Raw genomic sequence first — 12,101 nt, 5'->3', positions numbered from 1 at the left:
TTTCTCTCTTAAACAATTTATGAGGTGACAGATGCAAGTTTCTTATGCCTGGCAAATAAACGCTACATCTTCAGAAGGATGAAAGCTCTGCCATCTCATATCTAGCTACCATTTTTCTTTAAGAATTGTGTGTATTGCTAGAAGGAGGGTATGGAATTATTTTTATTGTTACTTCTGAATAAAATTTCTTTTATTGTGTAGTAGCATTCATAAATACTGACGCACTTTTGTGTGTACATTTAATCTCACTGAAACATACAAATTAATAAATAATATGAAGAATATCCAGCCCTTATCTCCTCATTTGACACAGCTCAGCCATGGAAGAACATGTGGCTGGAAAATCAGGCATAGTAAGCTGTCTGCAACTTGGCTGTTGTCTCACACATGCTTACTGAAAAGACTAAATATGATGCTGGACTGCAGCACATACAGGTAAAATGAATTCTTAAAGAAATCAGAGGCAAGGGAAGTATTGACACATGGACACACTTTCTCCACTGATTGCCTTGCTGACTGCTGTTGAGTTTTAGTAAAGAACAGCAACATGCCTGGTGTGAGAAGTCTATTTTGAGTGTGTCCCCAGTTTTCTAGAGAGACTAGAGACATACTGTTTCCTTCTGCAGTTATCAGGAGAAAACTTCAGGTGAGACGGTGAGACTACCTGTGATTATTTTAAATGTTTGAAGACCTTTGTAAGCCTCTGCAGAGCAGAATGCATTTATTACACATTGTATGTCATACATAGGACTAAAGTGAGACTGGGTTGTAATTAATGATTAGCTGTTTCATGACAAAAAGTAATACAGTACTTAATGCACAATGTTTAAAAAAAGCATTTATCTTAAAAGTTTTACAATGTATTAAAAAATCAGAACTGTTGAGAAACACCACTAGAAGCTACGGTACTTCAGGCAAAATCCCTAACCATATTAATATAATTTTGAATTGACAAACAGAAAGCTTTACTGCTGCTGTGTTATTTTTGTAGAAAGCATTATAGAAATTTATTGCTGATACTATTAGTATTTGCAGTAATATTGGTGAATGCTCTCTTAATTTGGATATGAGTTTGAAAGAGCTTAAGTGTTGAATACAGAACAGCCCCTTCGTCAATTCATCTAAATTATCATTTGCAAGCTTGGATAACTTATTTCTGATTGTGCAATCTGGAAGAAGTATTATATACAAATTGAGGTGTTATAAAATATATGAACAATGAATACTGTCCCCAATTTTTTCAGAGGGTGCTGCCATTTTTTTCAATCAGCTCCATCACACCATGAATTTAAACACAGTAATCTAGTATGCTACATGATTTAGTTGTAGTGCATCTAAGCATGGGCACCGTTATGCTACATTTGCCCGCACAAATCACTTGATAAAAGAGCTACTATCACAGAATCACAGAATAACAATTAGTAGCCTATATGATGACCAATATATATGTGGTGCTAGAGATGACAGACTGTGTTACTGAATTATATCCTGAGATGCTGTTGTTGGAGACACTAGTCCTGAATCAGCTCCCACTGATACCAGATTTACATTCAATTGCTTCCACAGCTAAATGCATTAAGGTTGTTCTTCTTCATGTTTGTTTAAATGAACTCAGAAGTCTGCATTTCATGGTCTGTATAGGTCCTTATAACCTGTGTGAATAAGGTAATAAGATAAGAACAAAATGCAATGGAATGTAATGAGTCTTGATAACTTGCATCAAGAAAGGCTTCTCTACTGAGTTCCTGGGAAATGGCTGTTTTAGAAAAGAGGACAAGAAAGGAGGATGTGTAAGACTGTTTAGGGCTCTTAGCTGCTACAATTTGATTGCTCCCTCTAGGATTTTGGGAGAAAAAAGTAACCTTATACGTTGAATGAATTATACTTTAATAGAACTACACATTTCGTTATGCATCTGTCCAGATAGAACTAAGCTATCTTCTTTTACTAAAGGCATTCCCCATGTTGGCATTTCAGGGATCATTTATTAACGGTAGAAGAGAGTCTTGAATTGTGATCAACAGCCTTCAGGCAAGAAAAGTAACTGGCATGCTAATGAGTTGTATTTGGACACAGGCACCTCTTCCTCAGCTTTTTCTTCTGAAACTAGGGCTTGGGATGGTATGCTAAGGATATATATAATGCATGAATACAGAAAGCTGGAAAGTGAAGATACTGTCCAAATGTTATTGCATATAGTTAAACTGACAGACAGATAGAATGAGGCCATTTTCACCATGTGAATTACAGGGTCTCAATATTAAAAAAAAGGTATGTCACTTCCATAGAAGTATCAACACTTGTACTGTGGAAGAGAACAAAGGCAAATGACTACTTTATCACACAAGATTCTGAAACTCTACTTTATTCCTGTATTCTACCCTACAATCCACATCCCTATTTATACGATAAAATTCAATTCCTGAGTTTCCTGCATTATCACAACCTCAGAAGCATCAATTATTAAGCTAGCAATTTGAATGGCTGTAAAAGGGAAGGAAAAGCACTACTTTGCTTCCATATAGTCCTACCAACAGGTAAGAAGTAGTCTGTAGAACCAGCTACTTTCTCCTCCAAGAAGACAAGGAACAGCTGTTAAGATATTTTCTGTCCAGGTAAATGAACAGAGATGGTACGAGATACATGGTCCATGAAGGAGCTGGCTTCTCCCTGCTGCTTATAAAAAAAAAATCAAAAGCATCAAAATTAGCCTACATGCCTGCTGTTTTGCTTTTTTTTTTTTTTTGTCACAGTTTGTGTTGGGTGAGAAATATATCTCTATCATCTGATGAACTTTGATATATTGAAAAATTGTACCAATACTTTTTCTAACACTATCTGAAGGCCTTCTGAAAAGAACGATTATAGGTATCCACTAGACATACAGGTGTTAGAGTTCAGACACTGCAGCAACTCTAAACGTTCAGCAGTGCTGCACCCAAATTTGCTGTTCTTGAACCTTGGTAGCATGAACATTGCAGCCCTCCCAGGACAGGTTTCCAGCACTATCTTCCAGGGGCAATAAGTATTGAAGTAGAATCTGCCTTATTTGCAGTTTCTTCCCTTATGTCAAGGGTGAGACCTATTTACACCCACAGCTTCTTTTCCTTCCCCTGTTGACTCATTGCATCTTTTATTGACCTCCTGTGGAGACATAAAAATTAGTGCAGGAAAAGTCAAAAATGGTAGTTCCCTTTAAGGATTCTTGTCATAACAGAGACAACACCAACTGGAAATAAATTGCAAGTGAGATGATTGCAAAACAAGATCTGAGAACTGGTTAAACAAACTTATCTTGAAGGTATATGGCAGGAAATGCTAGCTTAGCACCTGCATTTGAGTCTTGTTCGCTGGACAGAACAAAGAGTGATAGAATTTACAGGATACAAAGATAGCTCTAGATGAGCAAAACAACAAACTCTGAACCCAGATTACAAAGTGTGTGTAAACAAAGGAAACAAAGGGGGTATCTAATGGAGAGGGATGAGTGAGGCCCCATCCAGAGTACTGTGTCCAAGTCTGGAGCCCCAGTACAGAAAGGACGTGGAGCTCTTGGAGTGGGTCCAGAGGAGGGCCATGAAGATGATCAGAGGGCTGGAGCACCTCTCCTATGAAGAAAGGTTGAGGGAACTGGACTTGTTTAGCTTGGAGAAGAGAAGGCTTCAGGGAGACCTCATTGTGACCTTCTAGTACTTGAAGCGTATAATCAGCAGGAGGTACAACTGTTTATGAGGGTGGATAGTGATAGGACAAGGGGGAATGGTTTTAAACTGAGGCAGGAGAGGTTTAGGTTAGATATTAGGAGGAAGTTTTTCACTCAGAGGGCAGTGATGCATTGGAATAGAATGCCCAGAGAAGTTGTGGATGCCCCATGCCTGGAGGCACTCAAGGCCAGGCTGGATGTGGCTCTGGGCAGTCTGGTCTGGTGGTTGGTAACCCTACACATAGCAGAGGGGTTGAAACTAGATTATTGTTGTGGTCCTTTTCAACCCAGGCCATTCTGTGATTCTATGATTCTATGATTCTATGATTCTATGATTCTATGATTCTATGTTGACTTAGCCACAGCACTGTAGTCAAACAAGAGCAATCTTCATCTTTGTACCAGAACATCTGCTATTACCTTCTAGAGACATCCTCTGTTGTATAAATTATTGGTTGCTGTTTTGTAAGATGCATAGTCTGCAAAAAGATGCATCACACTTTTTTTTCCACCAGCTGTTCCCCAGGTCACAGATAAGGGCATTCCACAAGATCAGAACATGCCTTTAAACATTGCTAAGCATATGGACCCCTACAGAAGAGGTCCTGGCAGGTTCACTGCTTCAGTGCTTTGCAGAATAAAAGAAGGAGAGAAGGCAACATGGCAGTATGCTGGAAGAGGTGTTAACTAGGTCCTTCCTAGGATGTCATCACCAAACAAAAGAAAAGCGTCTTTAGTTTTAGTAATCATATTGAGTTTGTATTCTGTTCTTACACTACATGTACATACAGGCTCTGCTGTTACACAGGATTTAGGATCAAGAAATTACTGGATGAGGTGTTCTGGGAAACTGTTCTTAGGGACATAGAAATGGAGAAGAGATGGCAACTATTTAAAGACACTTTTCTGAGAGGACAAAAGTTCTCCATACCCCAGCATGGGAAATCAAGCAGAGGAGGCAGAAAACCAGCAAGGTTGAACAAGGACTTGATGGTCAGGCTAAGGAAAAAAAAATGTACAGGCAATGAAAGCAGGGATAGGTGTCCTGTAAAGAATAAAGGGATGCTGCCTGAATATGCAGAGATGGGTCAGAAAAGCCGAAGTACAGATAGAACTGAATTTGGCAAGGGATGTGAAAAATAACAAGAGTTTCTTTAGATACACTGTTCAGCAAAAACAGGGAAAGGAGTGTGTACCTCCTTCAAAAGGCATGGAGAAGACTGAGGTACTCAACAATTTATTTGCCTCAGCCTTCACTGGCAGTTAGACTTCCTATGTCTCTCATGTCTCTGAACCTCTAGGTAGAATCTGGGGGAGCAAAACCCTTCCCACTCTAAGAGCAGAGCAAGTCCAAGACCACCTCATGAGGCTGAGTGTGTACAGGTCTATGTGGTCCTGAAGGAAGTGGCTGATGTGTTTGCCAAACCACTCTCCATTGTATTTGTAAAGTTGTGGCTGTCAGGCAAAGTCCATGGAGACTGGAATAAAGGGAACACCACTTCCATTTTTAAAGAAGGGGAGAAAGGAAGACCTGTGAGCCTCACATCTGTGCCAAGGAATATCATGGAGCAGATCCTCCTGGAAGACATATTAAGGCAAATGTGAGATGAGGAGGTGTTCTGAGACAGACAGCACCCCTTCACCAGAGGCAGGCCATGCCTGATCAAGCTGGTGGCCTTTTATGATGTAGTGGCAGCATTGGTGAACAAAGGAAGGGCAACTGTTATCATCTACCTGGACTTGTGCAAGGCCTTTGACATAGTTCCATACCACATCCTTATCTCTAAGTTGGAGAAATATGGATTTGAAGGCTGAGCTATTCAGTGAATTGTTTGTTGGATGGTCACAGTCAGAGGGTTGTTGTCAATGGCTCTATGTACATGTGTAGTCCGTGATGAGTAGTGTCCCCCAGGGATCTGTCTTGGAACTGCTGCTCTTCAACATCTTTATCAATGACATAGTCATTGGGATGGAGTGCACCCTCAGAACTACTCACCAAGCTAAGTAATACATGTGGCACCATAGAAGAAGGGATGCCAACCAGAGGGACCTGGACAGGCTTTAAGAATAAGCCCATGTGCACCTAATTATGTTCCACAAGGCCAAGTGCAAGGGGTTGCACTTGGGTCAAGGTAATCCCAGATGTGTACACGAAGGGAGAAGAACTCATTGAGAGCAGCCCTGTGGAGAAGGACTTGGGGGTCTTGGTGAAAAGCTGGGTATGAGCCAGCAGTGTGCATTGGGAGGTGCTCGGGGAGGTGGCCAACCGAGCAAGGGAGGTGATTGTTCCCTTCTTCCTCATGAGGTACTTGGCTGGAGTGTTGTGTCCAGGCTTGGAACTTTCAGCACAAGCAGGATGAGGAGCTATTGGAATGGGTTCAGAGGATGGCCATGAAGATGATCAAAGGACTGCATTACCTTTCTATGAAGAAAGGCTGAGGGAGTTGGGCTTGTGTAGCTTTGAAAAGAAGCTACTAGAAGTTCCCTTCCAGTACTTGAAGGGAACTTATAACCAGGAAGGGGACTGTCTTTTTACATGGTCTAAAAGTGATAAGACAATGTAGAATGTCTCTAAACTAAAAGAGGAGAAATTTAGGTTTCTTGTTAGGAAGAAATTTCTTACTCAGAGGGTGGTGAGGCACTGGAACAGGATGCCCAGAGAAGTTGCGGATGCCACATCCCTGGAAGCATTCAAGACCAGGTTGGGTGGGGCCCTTAGCAGTCTAATCTGAGAGTGACAACTAGTCCATAGCAGTGGGTTGAAACTGGATGATATTTGAGGTCCCTTCCTTTATAATTCAGCCTTAGGGAAACAGGATTCCACTCTGAAATCACAACAGTAGTTCAAGTCACATAGGAAAATTTGCACCACAAATCAGTTGGATCCCTGGGCTGAATTGCACATCCTGTTGCACAAAGTCTTTATTCATGTTGCTATTTTGTCTACTTATGTCTTCCCATGCAATGGAGGACCTACTATCACTGTCAAACTCACAGATAAGGCGTCATCTGCAGTTTTTAGCAGATCTACTCTGTATGTGACTTGAACTGATAGCTGTGCTACACCTATGACGTCACTAACCGAAATTACTCAGCCATGACCATTAATAGCAGAGAAGGTGTCTATGTGCCTTTGGGAGTGCATAGTGAAGAACCTGAGCACATTCATTTGGCTATCTCAGCTGTGTCACTTAAGTTCCAGATAATCAAGCTCCAATTGCTGGGCAGAGAAATCCCAGATAAAAACACGCTTTTCTGAGACAGCAGATGTTAAAAGGAGGTCTAAACTGGCACGTTTTCATGCTTTGCCAAAGAGTCTTAAAACTCAAGGCCAAAAAATCGCTCCTCCCTGGAACCTCTGATATGTGGCTGACAAGCACACAGTGAGCCCTGCTGTTTCATGGGCCTCAGCAGAGTTTGTATACAGTTAGCTAAGTATATTAGTCAAGTGGCTGAAAGGAAAGAAGAGAGTGATAAAAGACTCCACTTGGAAAAGTCGTAAGACTGAAGTGACTGAATAAGTGACTGAATCCTCAAACAAGCTTGGTCAAATGGACACAGAGATTCAGAATGCAGCTATGATCCAAGTGTATGAAGCATGGAGATATTTGGGCAACATTTTCTCTCAGCAACAAGAAACTAAAAATACTATGACTACTGAATGATTAGATGTGAAAAGATGACAAGGTCATAAGTAGACTGAACAAGACTCAACTTCTGGAGCATTTATAAATGCAAAGCTGATCAGTAGACAATAGTGTGTAGTCACAAGCAAAAGTTGTGTTTGGATTATGGTGATATTAATATTACAAAGCTGCAGTTGTGTGTCTATCTAAGCAAATCAGGATAATTCTGTGTAGCTGAGTTTACAAAAAATATCAGTAATTTATTTTAAGACACACGGCACACAGTGAAAGAAGTTTTCTTTTTAAAACATAATTTTAGTCTGCTAGCTCCTCTGCACTATTTTGTTATGTAATATACTAGCAAGGGGTCAAAGGAAAATTGCAGACAAACACTTCTCAAAGGGGCACAGGAAAAGGACAAGGAACAATGGCACGAACAGCAGCCTGGGAGACTGTGGCTGGATAGAAGGGAAAAAACTTCCTCATAAGAGCAATGCAGTGCTGGGAAAGTTGCCCAGACAGGCCATGGGAGAAGAGAGGAGAGGAGAGGAGAGGAGAGGAGAGGAGAGGAGAGGAGAGGAGAGGAGAGGAGAGGAGAGGAGAGGAGAGGAGAGGAGAGGAGAGGAGAGGAGAGATAACATTACCTTAAAATGGAAACACTGTTTTTTTTTTTCCACTAGCTCAATAAGACTCACACTTTCTCAGAGTATAGGTGATTGAATCTTGATGGTTTTGAATCATTTAGAAGAGAGTCATGAGATAAAAGTCTCCTTAGGTATGTATGAAACAGTGGAAAAGAGAGTCTGAGAGCTCAAGAAACCTATCTGAACTTTTAGTTCTACATTATGGACCAAATTAACAAAAAAAAGGAAAAATGTATTTCATATACAGAGCACATGTATCCTGCTGTAAATGATGCTAAGAACTTTAGGGACAGGCAAAGGAAACTGATCACATTTAGACTGGTCATGCTTTTGGTATGCAGGTTGCTACATAGGTTGCTATGAAACAAACCTTATCAGTATCCACTTAACACTATCCTTATCTACATACTGATCAACAACAATTTAGTTATGTTGTATATAAACTTTACCTGAACAGTACTTCTGAGTAATTTGTTCCATGACTATTAAAGATTCATTTTTCTTTCCTAAATACTTTTGTTTCTGCACTTAACATATTTACTTAACACAGTACTGTCAAGAGTAGGAAGGGGAAAGGTCAGTAATATAAGATCAGAAAAACTAAACTTTTTTTAATTTTAATTTATTGGGTTATAATGATCCCATTGAATATATCAGGAAACAGGAATATGCTATTTAACAGAATAGAAACATCATTTTCCATCAACACATTTAGGTTTGTAGAGCCTATCTGTGTAGAATTCTAAAGGAATTTTGTAAGTGGCAATAAAGCACAAAACCAATAGCGTAGCTCTTAAAAAGATCTTTGTATGCACAGGCTTTGTGTGTTTATGTTATGAAAAGTATTTTTAGGTTTTAGAAGGGCCTTAAATTCCAAATCAAATCTGTACTTTTTCTTTTCAAATTAGAAGACAGAAACACTGTCACTAAGCATTCTGCAGCAAACATGGGACTCATGAACAAGAAGTTAAAAGCAACTCAAATTTTCTGTCTGTGAAGTTACTGGGTGAAGCAGGGAACAACTCAAATCATTTGTGAGCTGACACCATTAATATCACTTAAATTGAGTTACAAAACAATTGTAGTACTTAGTGGATGGAGAAGGGTTTAGAAATTGAGTTGCCTGGTTGTGATTACATTAGCCCCAAAACATCCGTGTATCTTGTTTATATTCCTTTTTATGTGAATAAGTCATGTAGGATCATTAAATGAAGTAATTTCCTTCCTTATATCTATTTCTCAGCCTTCCTCAGAGCCATAACACAGCATATGTAAACTTTTGAAGGCAGGTAAAGCAAATGTATTAAAACAACAATTTCTATAATCCACGAGAATTTACTCATCAATGGCAAGCAATCATTTATGCAGATGTAGCAGTGGTACCCAGAGAAAGACCTCATGTGCCTTCTCAGAAGTCAGCCCAGGTAAAAAGCATAATCAGCTCTTGGATGCATACTGTTTTCTCTGTCTTTCTTTCACTCTCCCCCTCTCTCTTCTTTTTTTGAATTGTCACTTGATGATACTAAAAGAATGCTATAAAACACTGCATGCAGAAACTATGGGAAGGATCAAAGTTGGAAACAGTGGAAGAGTGCCTAATGAGATTCAAATCAGCAAAGTTGCTTTTAGTTCAATATTGCTGTAGAACTGTGTCTTGATTCTGGCCCATTGTAAGTAACAGAATGAGAAACAGAAACTGCTGATTTGTAAATGATGAGCTTTTTTTCTTTTTAAATACATATAAAGATGCACACTATGTTTGAAACTGCTAGGATATGCTCCATCAAATTAACTTAGTCCAAAAATTAGATGCATTTTATGATATCTTCATGGAAAAAAAGCACTAGACTAACTTAATAAGAAAACTAATGGCATTGAAATTGCAATCACTGTCACTGAAGGAGACTGAATTAGTCCTAAGACCTTACTGCCCTTCCTCTTTGATTTTCCAGTAGTGATTTTCCTATATTATCAATTCATGATCACTTCCTACATTTGCAACAAAAGACCATTGGATTAAGTCAGTATTTAGGTAAATAAAATTACTTAAACTATAAAGAGAAATACATTTTCCACTACTTGGAAAAAATGAAATTCAATCAGTATAGCATTTTGTCAAAATCCTGTATCACTGCAAATATTACAGTGTCCCAGTAAGGGCAAATTGAAAATGCATAGCAGTCAGAATAAGATGATATTATCATGCTTCCAGTATTCATTGCTAATTAGTTTATTTAACAACATCATATAACAAACAATTTTAGAACACATTCAGCTTACCCCGATGATTAATAATGCTGATAATGCTCTGAATGCATGTAAACAAATGATAACTATTTTTATATTTTTGCAAAAGTATTATCTCAGGATAGTCAGGATGAGTTTATTTGAATTAGATATCCAATGGAAAAATCTACCTTACACTGTCTATTCCTGCATTCACAGTGGTTGTTTGTACTAGTGTAACCTATTCACACAAAGCATTCTCTCAGGATTTCACTCAGTTTCTAAGATCGTATCATTATTTGCAAGGGGAGCCTGACAGCAAATCTTGATTTGAAGGCATACAGAATCAACCCTTAATCAGCCTTAATCAACCCTGCTCTCTGAAGGAAACCTTACATTCGAATTTGCCAGTTTTAATTTCCAATGAATATTCTCAATAATGCACTCAATTATTTCTTCCACGAATTTATGAAAACAGATTCATAAGTCATGAAAATGCCTCTTGAAAATAGGAGGCATTATTTTCAGAGCAGTCCTTGTGCATCAGCAGCTATGAAGCACACCAAGAAGTGGTACCTCAGGTCTATTGTACATATCAAGCAGTGAATCTTGTATTCTTGCAAATGTTCTTTTCACTACTGGAGTGCATGATTCCTGCTGCACAGGTTTTATGTCCCTCAACAATTCTGAGGGGCACAAGTGAACCTCTGAATTATTCCTGCCCATACAAAGATGCTCAACTCCCTTCTGTCTTTCTAAAAAATCCTCTGAAGTGCATTGTGGCCCCTTTTATACACATGTTCACCCAAATGAAAAACATAATTTTTATGGTAGATTGCTTCCCATTTATTTATGTATTTCCAGACTCTAGGTCAATTTCTCTGTGTGGAACTTATTATCTACTTACAGCAGAAGGTGTAGAAAAAGATCTCCAAATGGAGAGGTGAATTGCCAAACCTTAGAAAGGTGGATCTCCTAGAAAAAACATATCCTTGCTTCTTCTCTGCTGGATACTCGGTACTTTTTTTTATATTCAGACTTAATGAGGCCTTGTACAAATGGAAAATGAATACAGTGTATTCTTTATACTTTATCGTAACAAAGAAAATCAAACCAACACTTCCACAATAATTTTGAGCCTTGCTCACTAATACAATATAGTCATAAAGCACAGTGGTGGTGGCTGTGTACAATACAGAAGTAAAACAGGCCGGTTTGGGACAGCTGTTTTGGTTGTGTCCCCTCTCAGTTTCTAAGCACCCCCATCTCCTCACTCACAGGATAGCATCAGAAGTTGAAAAGTCCTTAGCTCTGTACAAATACTGCTCTGTAACAACTAAAAACATTGGTGTTATCACCATTGTTTTCATTGTAAGTCCAAGTTACAGCACTGTACTGGCTATGATGAAGAAAATCAATTGTATCCAGCTGAAAGCATTACAAATGTGGGGCTCATTTCTCTGAAATCTGCCATGGTGCTCAGGTTTTAATAATGTATGTTTTTTTCCATGACATTTCTAATACTTGAACATCCTGGCTATTACATTTTAAGTAGCTGCTAACTCTTGAGCCATTCCACAGATTTAAGAAGAGAAAAAAAGAAGGCACTTAAATGCAGTACTTAATTAACCTCACTCTGAGTAAAGCAAGAAAGTGAGTTTGCAGCCTGTCCCTTGATTTCTTAGCATGACAGCATGACAGACACTGGAGAATAACAAAGATGCTAACTGCACCTGTCAAGAGTCAGGTTACAAAAAGTCCTTTCATTATAACCTTCTGCACTAATGGTTTCTCCAAAACCTTCTTCAGGATTCAAAACTTCTGATGTTTGGACTCTACCTGTAGATAGCACTGATGGAAAAAGAAACCACATTTTTGTTCTGTAGTTAAAAAGAATGTTCA

This window comes from Meleagris gallopavo, chromosome 1, assembly GCF_000146605.3.
Source record: "Meleagris gallopavo isolate NT-WF06-2002-E0010 breed Aviagen turkey brand Nicholas breeding stock chromosome 1, Turkey_5.1, whole genome shotgun sequence".
Taxonomy (NCBI): domain Eukaryota; kingdom Metazoa; phylum Chordata; class Aves; order Galliformes; family Phasianidae; genus Meleagris; species Meleagris gallopavo.
Note: the sequence above shows the minus strand (reverse complement) of the source record.